The following is a 13,810-nucleotide window of genomic DNA, read 5'->3' on the forward strand; positions in this document are numbered from 1 at the left end:
CCTGTAATTATACTTTTCCTTACGATAATTTTCCTTCTAAATATAGTTTGCTATTCCAGAACTTATTCTATGATAGTTCAAGCATAACAAATTTACTTTTTCATTATATGTTAATCTCCACATTCTAGCATTTGTTCTAGAAAGAAACTGACTATAATACTTATCTATTCCACCTACAGTTTCCAATAATTCTAGAAAGTATCTCCTCCCAGCCAGGAACCTTGCAATTATGTCCGTGTCCTCCCCCGAGCACTTTCTTTGCTGGAATAATTTCCACTTACAGTCAGTGCCTTGGGCCTTTGGACTCCACTGTCTAGCCTCAAGTCATGAACTTAATTTTACTGTTCATGAGTAAATTCCCACTGGTCACACTTTTTCCAGCTCTAGGATAGTTTTCTCTTTCATCCTCTTCCCCTATATTTCCCTTCTTGTAATTGTAGTAAACAGATGCTTTTAGTTAATCATGCATCCACCTCTAATCACTCACAATTAGGTAACAATTTAATATCTGGCTTTCTAGCCTTGGTAATAACATAACATAAAATAAATGCAGTAAAACAGAAACCAAATTAATATCCACAGTAAATCCTTTCAAGGGTCCAGGGGTGTTACATTAGACTTCTTTGTAAATTTTTCTGTAAATTCTCTATAAATTTAATGCAACATTTCTCTTTAAATTTGTTGCATTTCTTTGTAAATTTGTCCATCGACTTTAATATTTTTCTTTATTTACATAGATAATCAATTATTTCACACAATTATTAGTCCATGCCTAGCTAGGGACTATAGAAATAACCACTCATTGACTCTCAACATTTTTCCAAAGTTTATTGCAATTTTAAACAAAATTTGGAGATAATGCTTAATATTCCTATTTTCCCATAAATCCAAAAAATAATTTTCTAATTTTCTAGTAATCTTATTTCTAATTTTTGATTTCCTCAGCCAGTTCGATAGGACATAATTCCCTAGGAGGAGGGTGTTTTATTTTCAGTATTTGTTAGTCCCTGACAATTCATTTAAAAAAAAACTAATTTGTGAGCGATCATTCGATTGGTGAGTTCTATAGTCAGTGACATTGACACTAACACTGATACTGTTATGCTATTTTTCTACCTATTGATGCTAAAACTAACACGGTTGCAGGTCTTTTACATAGGTGAGGGGAAGCCCATAGACAAATTTGTTATTAATATTATTATGTTTCAGGCTTGCAGGTCCTTTACATAGGTCAAGGCAGTAAGAGCTTTGAACACATCTATAATTAACACACTTTCATTACTGCTATGTATTTTTTGTTGTACACAATGGTTCATTATAGTACCTTGTGGTTCATTATAATACCACTTGTGCGGAGCTTTGTTTGTGACTTTCATTGTGCGAGAAAAGTTGTGCACACTACTTATCCACAAAAGGTGGAAGTTTCTACACAATTCTTTATATGTTGCTGGGTCTAATTGAAAATAAAGACGTCTCTCATTACCACTTGTAGAACCTTACTGCCTTCATTCAATTGTTGCCTTTATCGAGGCATGAACAAAATGATTGGTGAAAACATTTTGCTAGTTATTTAAATTCCCCATCGTACTCCTTCATTACTATCATCATTATTCCAGCTAAGATATGAGGAATTATTGGCATAGTCAATTTGAGGGTTATATTCTCTCCCTCGTGCAATTCCCACCAGTCTAAAAATACCTACACCTTTGCATATATCACCACTATGTGGAGGTGGCAGTTATCTCCATTAGAGTAGCACACTTACGTTGTTCAGTCCAATAAAAACTAAGGACACCTTCATTGCCACCTGTAGATACTTGTTTCCTTCATTCAGTCATTTCCTTTATCGAGGCATGAGAACAAAATGATCAACGAAAACATTTCATTGGTTCTCTAAATTGTTTGTCATTCTCCTTTGTTATTGTCATCATTATACTAGCTGAGATATGAGGAATTATTAACATATTCAATTTCAGGGGTTATATTCTCTCTCCTGCACAATTCCCGTCGGCCTAAAAATACCTGCACCTTCGCACATATAACCATTGTGCGGAGGTCATTGTTATCTCTATTGGAGTGACACAATTACGTTAATTCACTTTGCATTATCTGTGGACAAACCTAACAGTGGGAATCATAAGAGAACTTATGAATTTGATGTCCAATAAAGGATACATGCAAAATTGTGAATATAATGTTCCTCCAAAATACATATGCTTAACTAATCAAATTGGTAATCGACAGTAGACTGGCCAAAGAGATACATGAACATGTAGAGGAGGTGTTGGCTCATGTGTATTTCATTTTATAGTAAGCTACAATTTCCTACATCCCTCTCCGTGGAAGGTGTCCCGCAATCAATGCTCACCTGCCATGTTCATATCAATTCAATTAAATTTGCATCATTAATTTACATTGCACATTAAAATTAAAATGCATAAAGTCCTCTCCCTCTGCTTGGGCATCCTCGTGCTTTTTCGTGGTGGTCTTCGAAGAATGAAATTGAATAAATGGACTATACATGTTATGTCATATGTATATCATCTTATTATATACATCTATGTGGACAAAACAACACGAATAAAGTATACTTGAAACATGGGAGTTGATTTGTTTGTGGAATTTAATGACATAGAGGAGCATAAAGACTTGTTCATGGAATCCACACCCAAAGGAAATTGTGTAGTTTGGAAATATAGTAAAATACATGGAATCCACACCCAAAGGAAATTGTGTAGTTTGGAAATATAGTAAAATACATGTGTGAAGGAAGTTCATTGTGAAGGAGTGTGGAGCTTTGTACCTCCACACTCCACATGGGCTCTTCTTCTTTGAACTACATAACACATCTAGAGAACATGTGCTTGATAGTGCAAGGCTTAAAACTTAAATTCATTTTACTTATGGCATTTCAATCAATTTAATATATTCTTATAGCTTGGGCAACAGTTCATTTTGCGGAGCTCCTTGTGCAGAGGACCTCTGCATAATGAATTTTTGGATAAAGAAAACAAAAAATATTTTATTAAACAATAATATTATTTTGAACGAAGAACAATATCGTTTATACGACCATGATTGAGGGGAAAACCACAGGTGGTGTCCTGTATGACTTCCGTGACAAAGGCAGATGACTTCATTGTTTGAATATGCAATGGGATTCATGCACTATATAGAGATAGATGTCCTTGGGTTCTATCCTTCCAATAGTTGTAGCATTTGAGAATGCCAAAGTCTAGTAGTGGTTCCACTATAAAGAAGCCCATGTGCAGAGTCTCTATATGGTAAGTTAGTGCAGAATTCCATGAATGGAGTCTCTATATGCATAGTCTCTATATGGTAAGTTAGTGCAGAAGCCCATGAATGAAGTCTCTATATGGTAAGTCTCTATAGTCTCTATATGACTTCCGTGACAAAGGCAGATGACTTCATTGTTTGAATATGCAATGGGATTCATGCACTATATAGAGATAGATGTCCTTGGGTTCTATCCTTCCAATAGTTGTAGCATTTGAGAATGCCAAAGTCTAGTAGTGGTTCCACTATAAAGAAGCCCATGTGCAGAGTCTCTATATGGTAAGTTAGTGCAGAATTCCATGAATGGAGTCTCTATATGCATAGTCTCTATATGGTAAGTTAGTGCAGAAGCCCATGAATGAAGTCTCTATATGGTAAGTTAGTGCGAAAGCACATGTGTGGAGTGCAGATGTGCACCCCATCTTTTCTACCTCTGCACTCCACACATGGGCTTCTCCTCACGAAACATTTTCATATTTACAACCATGATTGAAGGGAATACCACATGCAGTGTCTTGTATGAATTCCGTGTCCAAGTATTTGATTCGCTAATGAAGAAATGCGCTTATAAGAACTCCCATTAGGAACAATAGATGTCATGAAATCTTGTCTATTTAGTGGCTTGATCTATACACTCTTATGAATCCTTCCATCTCCTCCTAGATTACTTCAATGATGTGTAGGCGATCAGGTGCTCAAAATTATGCTCAAAAATTAAAGTGTCAGAATTTTTTTAAACTTAGCTACAGATCGAAGAGCTCATCATTCTGGTTCCAACGGTGTTAATGACACTTAAATCCGAGTTCGTATGCAGAAGTTAGAGCAAGTCGAAGTTCAGGTTTGACTTAGAAACATGGCAGGATTGGATGACGTGGTAGGCCCTTCAGCGAATGAGGAGGTGCCAATTGGTAGGCCGCCATTAGCCCCCTCATATCGCAATCACAAGTCACAGGCATATCGTGTTAAAGAATTGGCCCAGAGTAGGGAAGGGCCGCGATGCAATAAATCACAATCGCACATTGCAATACTGCACAGTCTCACATATCCAAGACCATTGGTTTTCCATCGATTGCGATATCCCAGATGCGATAAGGTTATAGGCTCCAGTTAATACTTTTATCGGGTCTGTGCATATCACAATCGCACATCGTCACCATGTTCACAGACCTTAAGCCTGTGGTCCTTGCCGATTGCGATTTGCGATTCGACCAACAGATAATGGCCCGCCAAGTGTTGAGATTTCGCATAGTTAATAGTTTTAGGGGCTAATTTGTAGGATTATGCTAGATGTGGAGAAAATTATGGAACGAATAGTGGGAGAACTGGGAGAGGTCATAACATCTTCAATTATTATCCAAATTAGGTGCAAAAAGAGTCATTTCTAGTAATTTAGGCTATTCTGAACTCATTGAGACATGTTTCAAAGGCATTTGAGCATTGTAAACAAACTTTTGTTGTAATTTTGAGCATATTAGAGAGGCCCAAGCATTGGAAGATGGACCAAGGAGACGTGGGCGAACTCCTCATCAAATCTCTATGTTGTGTGTTGTATTTTGATGTTCTTTGTTGTTATTTTGTTGTTGTTTACCATATGTTTTATGTTAAATTGTTTATAACATTTACATAAGAAACTCTCATGGGAATTAGTTAATTAAGAAAAAATGGTGAATCCTTAAGCACTTGATAATAAAATGATAAGAATCTTGGGTTTTATTCTGAATGGGGAATTAGCACAACATTATTAATCTGCTCCATTTTAGATCAAGTTGGTATCAGATCATTGGATTTTGCTTACTAGATTTTCTTGTATAAAGAATGAGTATTGTTTACTAGTTTTGTGTCATGATAACAAGGTTAAAACTCAAAAGAGGTGAAGGAAAGTTGGTTGGAAGCCTTGAAGTTGGGTAAGGGGAAGAAGAGCAAGGTTGCCATAATCTCCAACACCAGTTTAACCTCAAGTTGTAGTTGAGACACAAGAGATCATGTCTCATGAAGGAGAACCTACAAACATGACAGAAGATGAGAAGACCTTCAGAAATGCTATCTTTGATATGACAGAAATGGTGAAGGTCCTCTATGGAGAGAGGAATAGTAGGTTGCAAGGAGAAAATGCCAAACCTCCCAATGGGGGAGGTTCTTCAGGAGGAGGTAATGGAAAAGGAGGTAATGGGAATGGAGATAAAATTCCACCCTCTCCACCATCTTCTTCATATTCTTCTTCACAAGAATCTTCACACTCTTCCACTAATACAACCCATACTCATATTCATCATCATTCTTCAAAAGGAGATGGAAAATCACCTCTACTTAAATTACATGTTAAGTTTGAGTTACCAGTGTACAATGGAGAAGTTAATGTAGAAAAGCTAAATAACTAGATTCGTCAGTTGGAGGTCTATTGTAGGATTCAGAACCTTCAAGAGGATGATATCAAAATTTAGTTGGATTCATTGAGAATGGAGGGTGCAACACTCATTTGGTGGGAAGGAAAGACTCAAGACGAGATCAAAAAACATTGTAAGATATCCATTACTTGGTATGATTTCATTTCTATTAACAAAAAAAAAAAAAAAAAACTACCCTTTAGCTCATATGCAAAAATCTATCATGAATTGGCAAAATTTCAGACAGTTAAAAGGTCAAAATATACAACAGTATACTCAGGAGTTTAGGAGAAGATCTCTTATGCTAGGAGTAGACTTGTAGTCACAAGATACTTTGCTGAAATACATAGAAGTTTGGATAGCTATCTTCCACACACCATTGTTATGTTTAATCCCACAAATCTTGATGAGGTCTATGTTCAAGCTACACACCTCGAAGCAAGAGAGAAAAATTTACAAGAAGAAGGTAAGAAGAGGCCATTCCATAGTGGTGAAAATTGAAAGAAATCTAAAGGAAAGTAGAAGAAAATTGCTTCTGTTAAGAAAGAAGGGGAGAAAACGTGTGCAAGAATTGTTCCAAAGAGGGCCATGATGAAGCACATTACTGGAAGCTTCATCCTAGAATTAAGACTGAAGAAGATTAACAATAAAGGGAAACAGAAGACAAACGTTGTTGTATAACAAGACTTGGGTTCCAACTCAGGTGATGAAATAAAGATTGCAGCCACGGTCACTAAAGGAAAATTCATGGCAAAAACAAGAAAGGAGGAAGTCATGGCAAGCACCAACACAAAAAATAACTCCAACAATGCTTCAAATGAAGAAAATAGAATTGAGATATTCCATATCAGAGTTATTTCCAAACACACCAAGATTGATACAATGTTTGATAGTGGATCTGAGGCAAATTTAATTTATACAAACTTGGTCAAGAAGTTAAATCTGGAAACCATGCCTCATCATAAATCGTATCCGTTGGGTTGGATAACTAATAATGAAAATCTTCAGGTCAAAAGGAAATGTGTTTTCAGGTTTGCTATCACTGCCAATTTCGTTGATGAAGTTGAATTAGATGTAGTGTCGTTGGATATCTATGGAATTGTGTTGGGAAGCCTGTATTTGTATGACCGAAAAGCTAATTTCCATAGATTTGAGAACAAATATCATTTTTTCAAAGATGGAGTGGAGTATGTTGTGAGAGCCCATCGTAGAGATATTAATACTTCTTTAGCAAACACAGGGAAAATGAAGTGACTAGTCAATTCCAGTAAGAATGTCATGCTCCTTATGATCAAGCAGAAGAATGACACGAAGTGTGAATCCTTTGCAGGCTGTGAGGTGAAGCTGAATGCTGAATTGGTTGATATGGTCAATCAATATGGATTTGTGTTCCAAGAACGAAACGGATTGCCACCAAAAAAATGAATTTGGCACAAAATTCAACTACAACAAGACTATCCACTCACAAATATCGCTACGTATTGAATGTCAATTTTGGAAAGTTTAGAAATTAAGAAACAAGTGCAAGAATTGTTAGATAAAGGTGTAATTTGTCCCTCTACTTGACCATGTGGTTCACCAATTGTTTTGGTACCCAATAAAGATGGAACCTGACAAATGTGTGTAGATTATTGAGATTTGAATAAAATTACCACAAAGAGTCGATACCCACTGTCCAGAATAGATGATTTGCTAGATCAGTTGAAGAATGCAAAATATTTCACTAAATTAGACTTGAGAAGTGGATATCATCAAGGTAGAATCGCTGAGGGGGATATTTGGAAGACTTATTTTAAAACCAAACAAGGATTGTTTGAGTGGCTGATTCTGCGTTTTGTTCTTTGCAACACTCCAGCTACATTTATGAGAGTTATGTATGATGTTTTAAGATGATTTCTTGATGAATTTGTAATTGTCTATTTAAATGATATTTTGATATTCATAAAATCACAAGAAGAGCATGTCAAGCATGTGAGGAAAGTGTTGGATGTCTTGAAAAAGGAACAATTATTTCTGAAGAGGAAGTTCATCACCAATTTCTCTTCCATAACAGCTCCACTACATGCTTTGACTAGCGTGAAGGTTGTCTTCTAGTGTGGAAGAAAACAACAAAAAGAAATCGATGCTTTAAAACAAAAGATTAGTTCAGCCCCAGTTTTAGCATTGCCGGATTTGAAACAACCATTTGAATACAAACAGATGCAAGTGACTATGTCATGGGTGCAGTTCTTTTACAGCATGGTAAGTGCATTTCATTTCATTTTGAGATTTTTAATGGTGTTGTTATTAACTATCGTACATATGATACAAAGCTTTACATATTGGTGAAAAGTGTGAAGAAATGGAAGCATTACTTAATGGGAAAATAAACCATTATTCACACTGATCATCAACATTTGCAATATCTGCAATCTCAAACAAAATTGTAGCAATCAAGGTACTTTCGTTGGATGGGATTCTTATAGCAATTTCACTCGGTAATCAGGTACAAAAAAGGTATTTATAATAGAGTTGTTGATATGTTTTCTAGACCTGCTGTTAATGTAGCCATTTTAATCAAGAATCATTATGTTTTTCTTGAAACTTATGTTGAAAAATATGCACATGATGCTGACTTTCAAGAGGTATATTCAAACATGAGTCAAGGCCACCAAGTTGAGGAATTAGACTACCATGTACATGATAATCTGTTGTATCATTTGGGAAAACTTCGTGTTCCACAGGGAGAGAGAGTATATGTCACAAGGGAAGCACACATTTCTCTTATTGTTGGGAATTGCGATGTAAGTAAAAAAATGGAAAATATTGAGAGGTATTTTTATTGGCTTCGTATGCTTGAAAGTTTGTCAAATTTTATCAGAGGTTGTTCATTCTGTGTAGTCAGTAAGCCTAGTAATAGGAAACTAAGATTGTACAGGCCACTTCCAGTGCCTTCATGTCCATGGGAGAGTGTTTCTATGGATTTTGTAGGAGGTATTCCTTTATCAAGAAAAGGTCATGATTATTTGTATGTAGTTGTGGATAGGTTCAACAAGATGTGCATATTAATGCCTTGTAAAAAAAATTACAGTTAAAGAAACAACTCAAATTTTCATTCAAAATGTATGGGTTCATTTTGGATTACCTACTTCTATTGTAAGTGATCGTGATTCCTGATTTGTTGGGAATTTTTGGTCAAATTTATGGAGCTTGATGGACACCAAGTTGAAGAAAAGTACAACCTTCCATCCGCAAACAAATGGTCAAAATGAAGTGGTTAACAGGGCATTTATTCATTTGTTAACAGGATATTGCAGCAAACATCCTAAGTTGTGTGATGAACAGTTGCATTATATTCAGCATGCCTACAACTGAGCAAAACACTCTTCTACTCTAACTTCACCTTTTGAGGCATGTCTTAGTTATTTGACTAAATCACCTTTGGATTTCATCTTTGAGAAATATGTAGTTATAGATGGAAATAGCAACATAGACAGAGAAAATAAATTCGTTGATAAAATTCAGTTGATTCACCAAACAGTTCAAGAACAACTAGAAAATAGTCAAGGCAAGTATAAGGCAAGGCATGGTAAACATCGTGTGGATCATCAGTTTCAAGTAGGTGATGAAGCTTAGCTTTACATTAGCAAGGAAAGGCTTCAAGGTGAAGGTAAAAAGCTGAAACCAATCCATTATGGTCCATTTAAAATTCTGGAAAAGATTGGTAATAATGCTTTCAAGCTTGATTTTCCTTCATATATGCAAATTTATTCTGTTGCTAATGTTGAAAATTTGAGATTGTATGAGCCTAATTTGATTGAATATCAAGGAGAAAGTGTACAAATTCCATCAATTGAATATTTTTTTCTAGAATTTATTGATGAGCTTCAGCAAGACACCATACTTGACAGAAGAATGAGGTCATCAAAGAGGGAAAATGTTGATTTTCTTCGAGTGGGTCTCAAAGGTACAAATCCATCAAAAGCCAAATGGATTGAAGAGGGGAAGGTGAGGGAATAGTACCCTCATCTATTTAATAACTGAATATAATATTTTGGGGTACAAAAGCTTCAAATGGGGAGGAGTGATCATGTGCTCAAAAATCAAAGTGTTAGAATTTTGTTAAACTTAGCTACAGATCGAAGAGCTCTCCATTCTGGTTCCAACGGTGTTAATGACACTTAAATCCGAGCTCGTATGCATAAGTTAGAGCAAGTCGAAGTTCAGGTTTGACTTAGACACATGGCAGGATTGGATGACGTGGCAAGGAAGGGCTGCGATGCAATAAATCACAATTGCACATCACAATACTGCATAGTCTCACATATCCAAGACCATTGGTTTTCCATCGATTGCGATATCCCAGATGCGATAAGGTTATAGGCTTTGGTTAATACTCAAGTCGGGTCTGCACACATCGTAATCGTACATCTTTGCCGTGTTCACAGACCTTAAGCTGATCGGTCCTTGTCAATTGCGATTTGTGATTTGACCGACAGATTATGGCCCATCGTACGGTAAAATTTTCACCCAGTTAGCAATTTTTGGGGCTAATTTGTAGGATCATGCTGGATGTGCATAAAATTGTGAAATGAATAGTGGGAGAATTGGAAGAGGTCATAACTTCTTTAGCTCTTATCCAAATTAGGTGCAAAAGGAGTCAATTATAGCAGTTTTGCCTATTGTAAACTCATTGAGACATGTTTTAAAAACATCTGAACATTGTAAACACACGTTTGTTGTAATTTTAAGCATAATAGAGAGCCCCAAGGATTCGAAGCTGGACCAAGGAGATGTAGCCCAAGAGGGGTGAACTCCTCATCAAATCTCTATGTTGTGTGTTGTATTTTGATGTTATTTGTTGTCATTTTACTACTATTCAACATATGTTTTATGTTAAATTGTTTATAACATTTACATAAGAAACTCTCATGGGAATTAGTTAATTAAGCAAAAATGGTGAATCCTTGAGCACTTGATAAGAAAATGATAAGCGTATTGAGTTTCATTCTGAATGGGGAATTAGCACAACATTACTAATCTGCTCCATTTCAGATCAGTATGAATGGGGGAATAGTTCTTCCCGGTGGATTAACTACATTTAGATCTATCCAAACGGTATCCATGTAAACATAATTTTGTTGCACCCCCATAAAATTATCTGGGAGAAAATGTTTTCAATTCGTTGACTAGTGTTATATAATAAATATTATCATAACTTTACAAAGAGAATCAACTCTTACTGATACAAAATAAAGTTATTCTCTATGCTCATCAAAAAATATTCTCTATATGGGTGAATGCATGGAGCTCGGTTACGCTTTTTGGCAAAGGGAGGGTGCATTTAGGTGACAAAAGGTAGCTTGATCGAGCTAATTTAAGTGCTCAATCAAACCACTTTTAAGTGCTCAGACAAGTTGCTTGAGGGCTAAGAGATTGCTTAATCGAGGGTTTAAAAAACTGTCGATCGAGCTATGGGAAAACCCTTGATTGAGCTAAAGGCTCAATCGAGCTATAGAGTTGGATTGAGCTCTAGGGATTGATCAAGTTGTTAAGTCTTTTTAAAGACCCGGTCGTGGACTACGCAACTCATTTTGCATAGATGAGGAGGGACAAGGAGCTCGATCAAGGATTTATGAGCTCGATTGAGTGTTTCTTAATGATGGAGGAGCTCAACGCAACTTCCCAGTGACCCCACCAACATCCCCTAGACTTAAACCAAGGTTAGTTTCCTATTTTTTTGTTTCTTTTATTTAATTTTCTTGCAAAATAAAATAAATTAATTCGAAATAAAAACCCACCATACAAAAACCACCAAACACCAACACCACCCAAAAAAACTATAATTTAGGTTTTAATTTGTTTTTATTTCATTGTGTAATTTTTCAATAATTGCAATGGTAGTGTTTTTATTATAAAAAAAATTCTGATTTTGAATGGTAAAAACTATATTTTCTAATTATTTTAGGTTTTAAATTGTTTTCTTCAAAATTTAGTGAAATAAATTTTCATAAAGAAATGTTTTTTTGTTATTTAAAATGCATTTAAAATTTTGAACAATTTGAGGCTAAATATACCAAATAAAAACTACAACATAAAGCAACCCAACGATAAACAATTAATAAATAAATTAGAACCTTGAGATCGATATAATAGGTATAGTTACTCAAACTAAACCTCTATATATGAAATAAGAAATTTGATTTTGTTTTTAATTTTAAATTTAAATTAATTTATATTTTAATAATAAATATAGTTTAATTTGTTTAACATAAAATTTTATATAACTCGTATATATATATATATATATATATATATATATATATATATATATATATATAGATATATAACTAAAACATTATATTTATATATATATAATAGTTTTATAATTATTTAATTTAAGGTATTTTTTATAATAACATAAGATGGGTGATACTCAACAATTTTTTAAAACTGAATTTAGATTTATAAACTCTAATTAACAATTCTAAAACAAAAATTGTAATGTAAAGCTATATCTAATTATATGTTAACTAAAATTAACATTTAATTTATCTAAACGCCATGGACGGAAAGGATCTGCCATATATGTAAGAATAGGAACATCGAGGATGAAAACCACTTCCTCTTAGAGTGCCCCGCGTATAACCACATTAGATCTCAGTTTCACAATCTTTGTTACAATACTGACCTTCCTAACCTTTTACAATGTCAAAATTATAGTGAGCTCGGGAGGCTTCTCTCCAAGCTTTTTGAGCATAGGAATAAAATCTTAAATCAAAATAGATAATTTGTTTCTTTAGGTCCGATAGACCATTATTTGGTCTCAGTCATCATCAATTATGTTATATATAATATATATGTCTAATTATAATTATCTATCATTTTGTTATATTATATACTCAATATAATTATGTTATTTTCATATAATAATTTAACATAATTATATATATATATATATATAATTATTATATAACATAACTATATATATTTTGTGTGGTATGTTATGTTAAATATAACATATTTTGTGTGGTATGTTATGTTAAATATACCGTTAAATGTTATAGTTGTATGAATGAACTAGGAAGGGACAAGAGAAAGAAATATATCTCATTATTGATAGAGATCAGAGAAAAATCTCGTTTTAGTGAAAGTCAGAAATCTTTTGGATATTGATGTGCCATTTTGATGTGGATGGTAAATTTCAGAATATTTTAAAATTTTGATAAATATAAGAAAAATAATTATTTCTCTTAACTCATATTTATGGAATTTCCGGAATTGGAAACCATTGAATTATACAATAATATTGTAAGCATATGAAAAGCACTGCCTTACCCACACCTTTCACTTTTACTTCGTAAATCCTGGGTACCGTAGAGAAACAACATAGTAATCTGTAAGCTTGAGCTGTATTACTCCCAACTTTAGCTTGGTGACGCGTGTGTACACTACAGAAATGGCCTAGTAATTCATAAGTTTGAGTCATGTTCTTAAATTTTCAAAATTTTAGAATTTGCAATCAAGTTATGCTCATGTAATAATGTAAACAAATCACAAACACCATCTTGCTTACAACTTTTTCTTGATGAATCCTAAATACAGTTGTGAATCGTAAGTACAATAGATAAACGAATGTCGGGTAAAAGCTCATCCTGGTCTGATGCCCTCGGGCTGGAGGGTTTGGGGTTAAGGTGTTGTCCGGTCCTCGGTACACTGTATTCCATTGGCTTCTCGGCTTGTTGACAGCATTCGGTAATTCGAATGGTTAGGGTTTCTAAAGGTTTTGTTTATGAAGGGCGTTGCTCCCACTGTAAGCTCTGTGCTTCCTGACGCACAAGAATATGTAAATATAACTTTCATATTTGATCTTTCAGTTAAGCTCGCCCAGTTTCCGGGTTGGAACGGATCAATTAAACATGTATTGCGTTGAACTTATGAGTTTTTTATAGTTGGAAAGGTGGCCTCGGCCCGCACAGAGTTCTGTTTATAATTTACAATTTATATGTCAGCTATGTTGTCTTTCGATAACCGCATTTGGCTTTAATCGTTCTAAACAGGGTTCTGATTTGTAAAATTTAAGGCCTGCTTGCAGGTATTGTAAATTTGTATTTCTCAGATTCCATATCTTCTTTTATAAGCTTGCCCTC

At 34.6% G+C, this 13,810-nt stretch overlaps 1 long non-coding RNA gene across 1 annotated transcript in view; it reads right to left on the reverse strand.

Annotated features, from left to right (window-relative positions):
* LOC149139273 (uncharacterized) overlaps positions 1–13,810 on the reverse strand; it is a 108,576-nt gene that overhangs the window by 45,058 nt on the left and 49,708 nt on the right. The gene's annotated exons all lie outside the window — the stretch shown is intronic.

This window comes from Pinus tabuliformis, chromosome X, assembly GCF_031772625.1.
Source record: "Pinus tabuliformis cultivar Carrire ecotype Pingquan chromosome X, CPIR1, whole genome shotgun sequence".
Lineage (NCBI taxonomy): Eukaryota > Viridiplantae > Streptophyta > Pinopsida > Pinales > Pinaceae > Pinus > Pinus tabuliformis.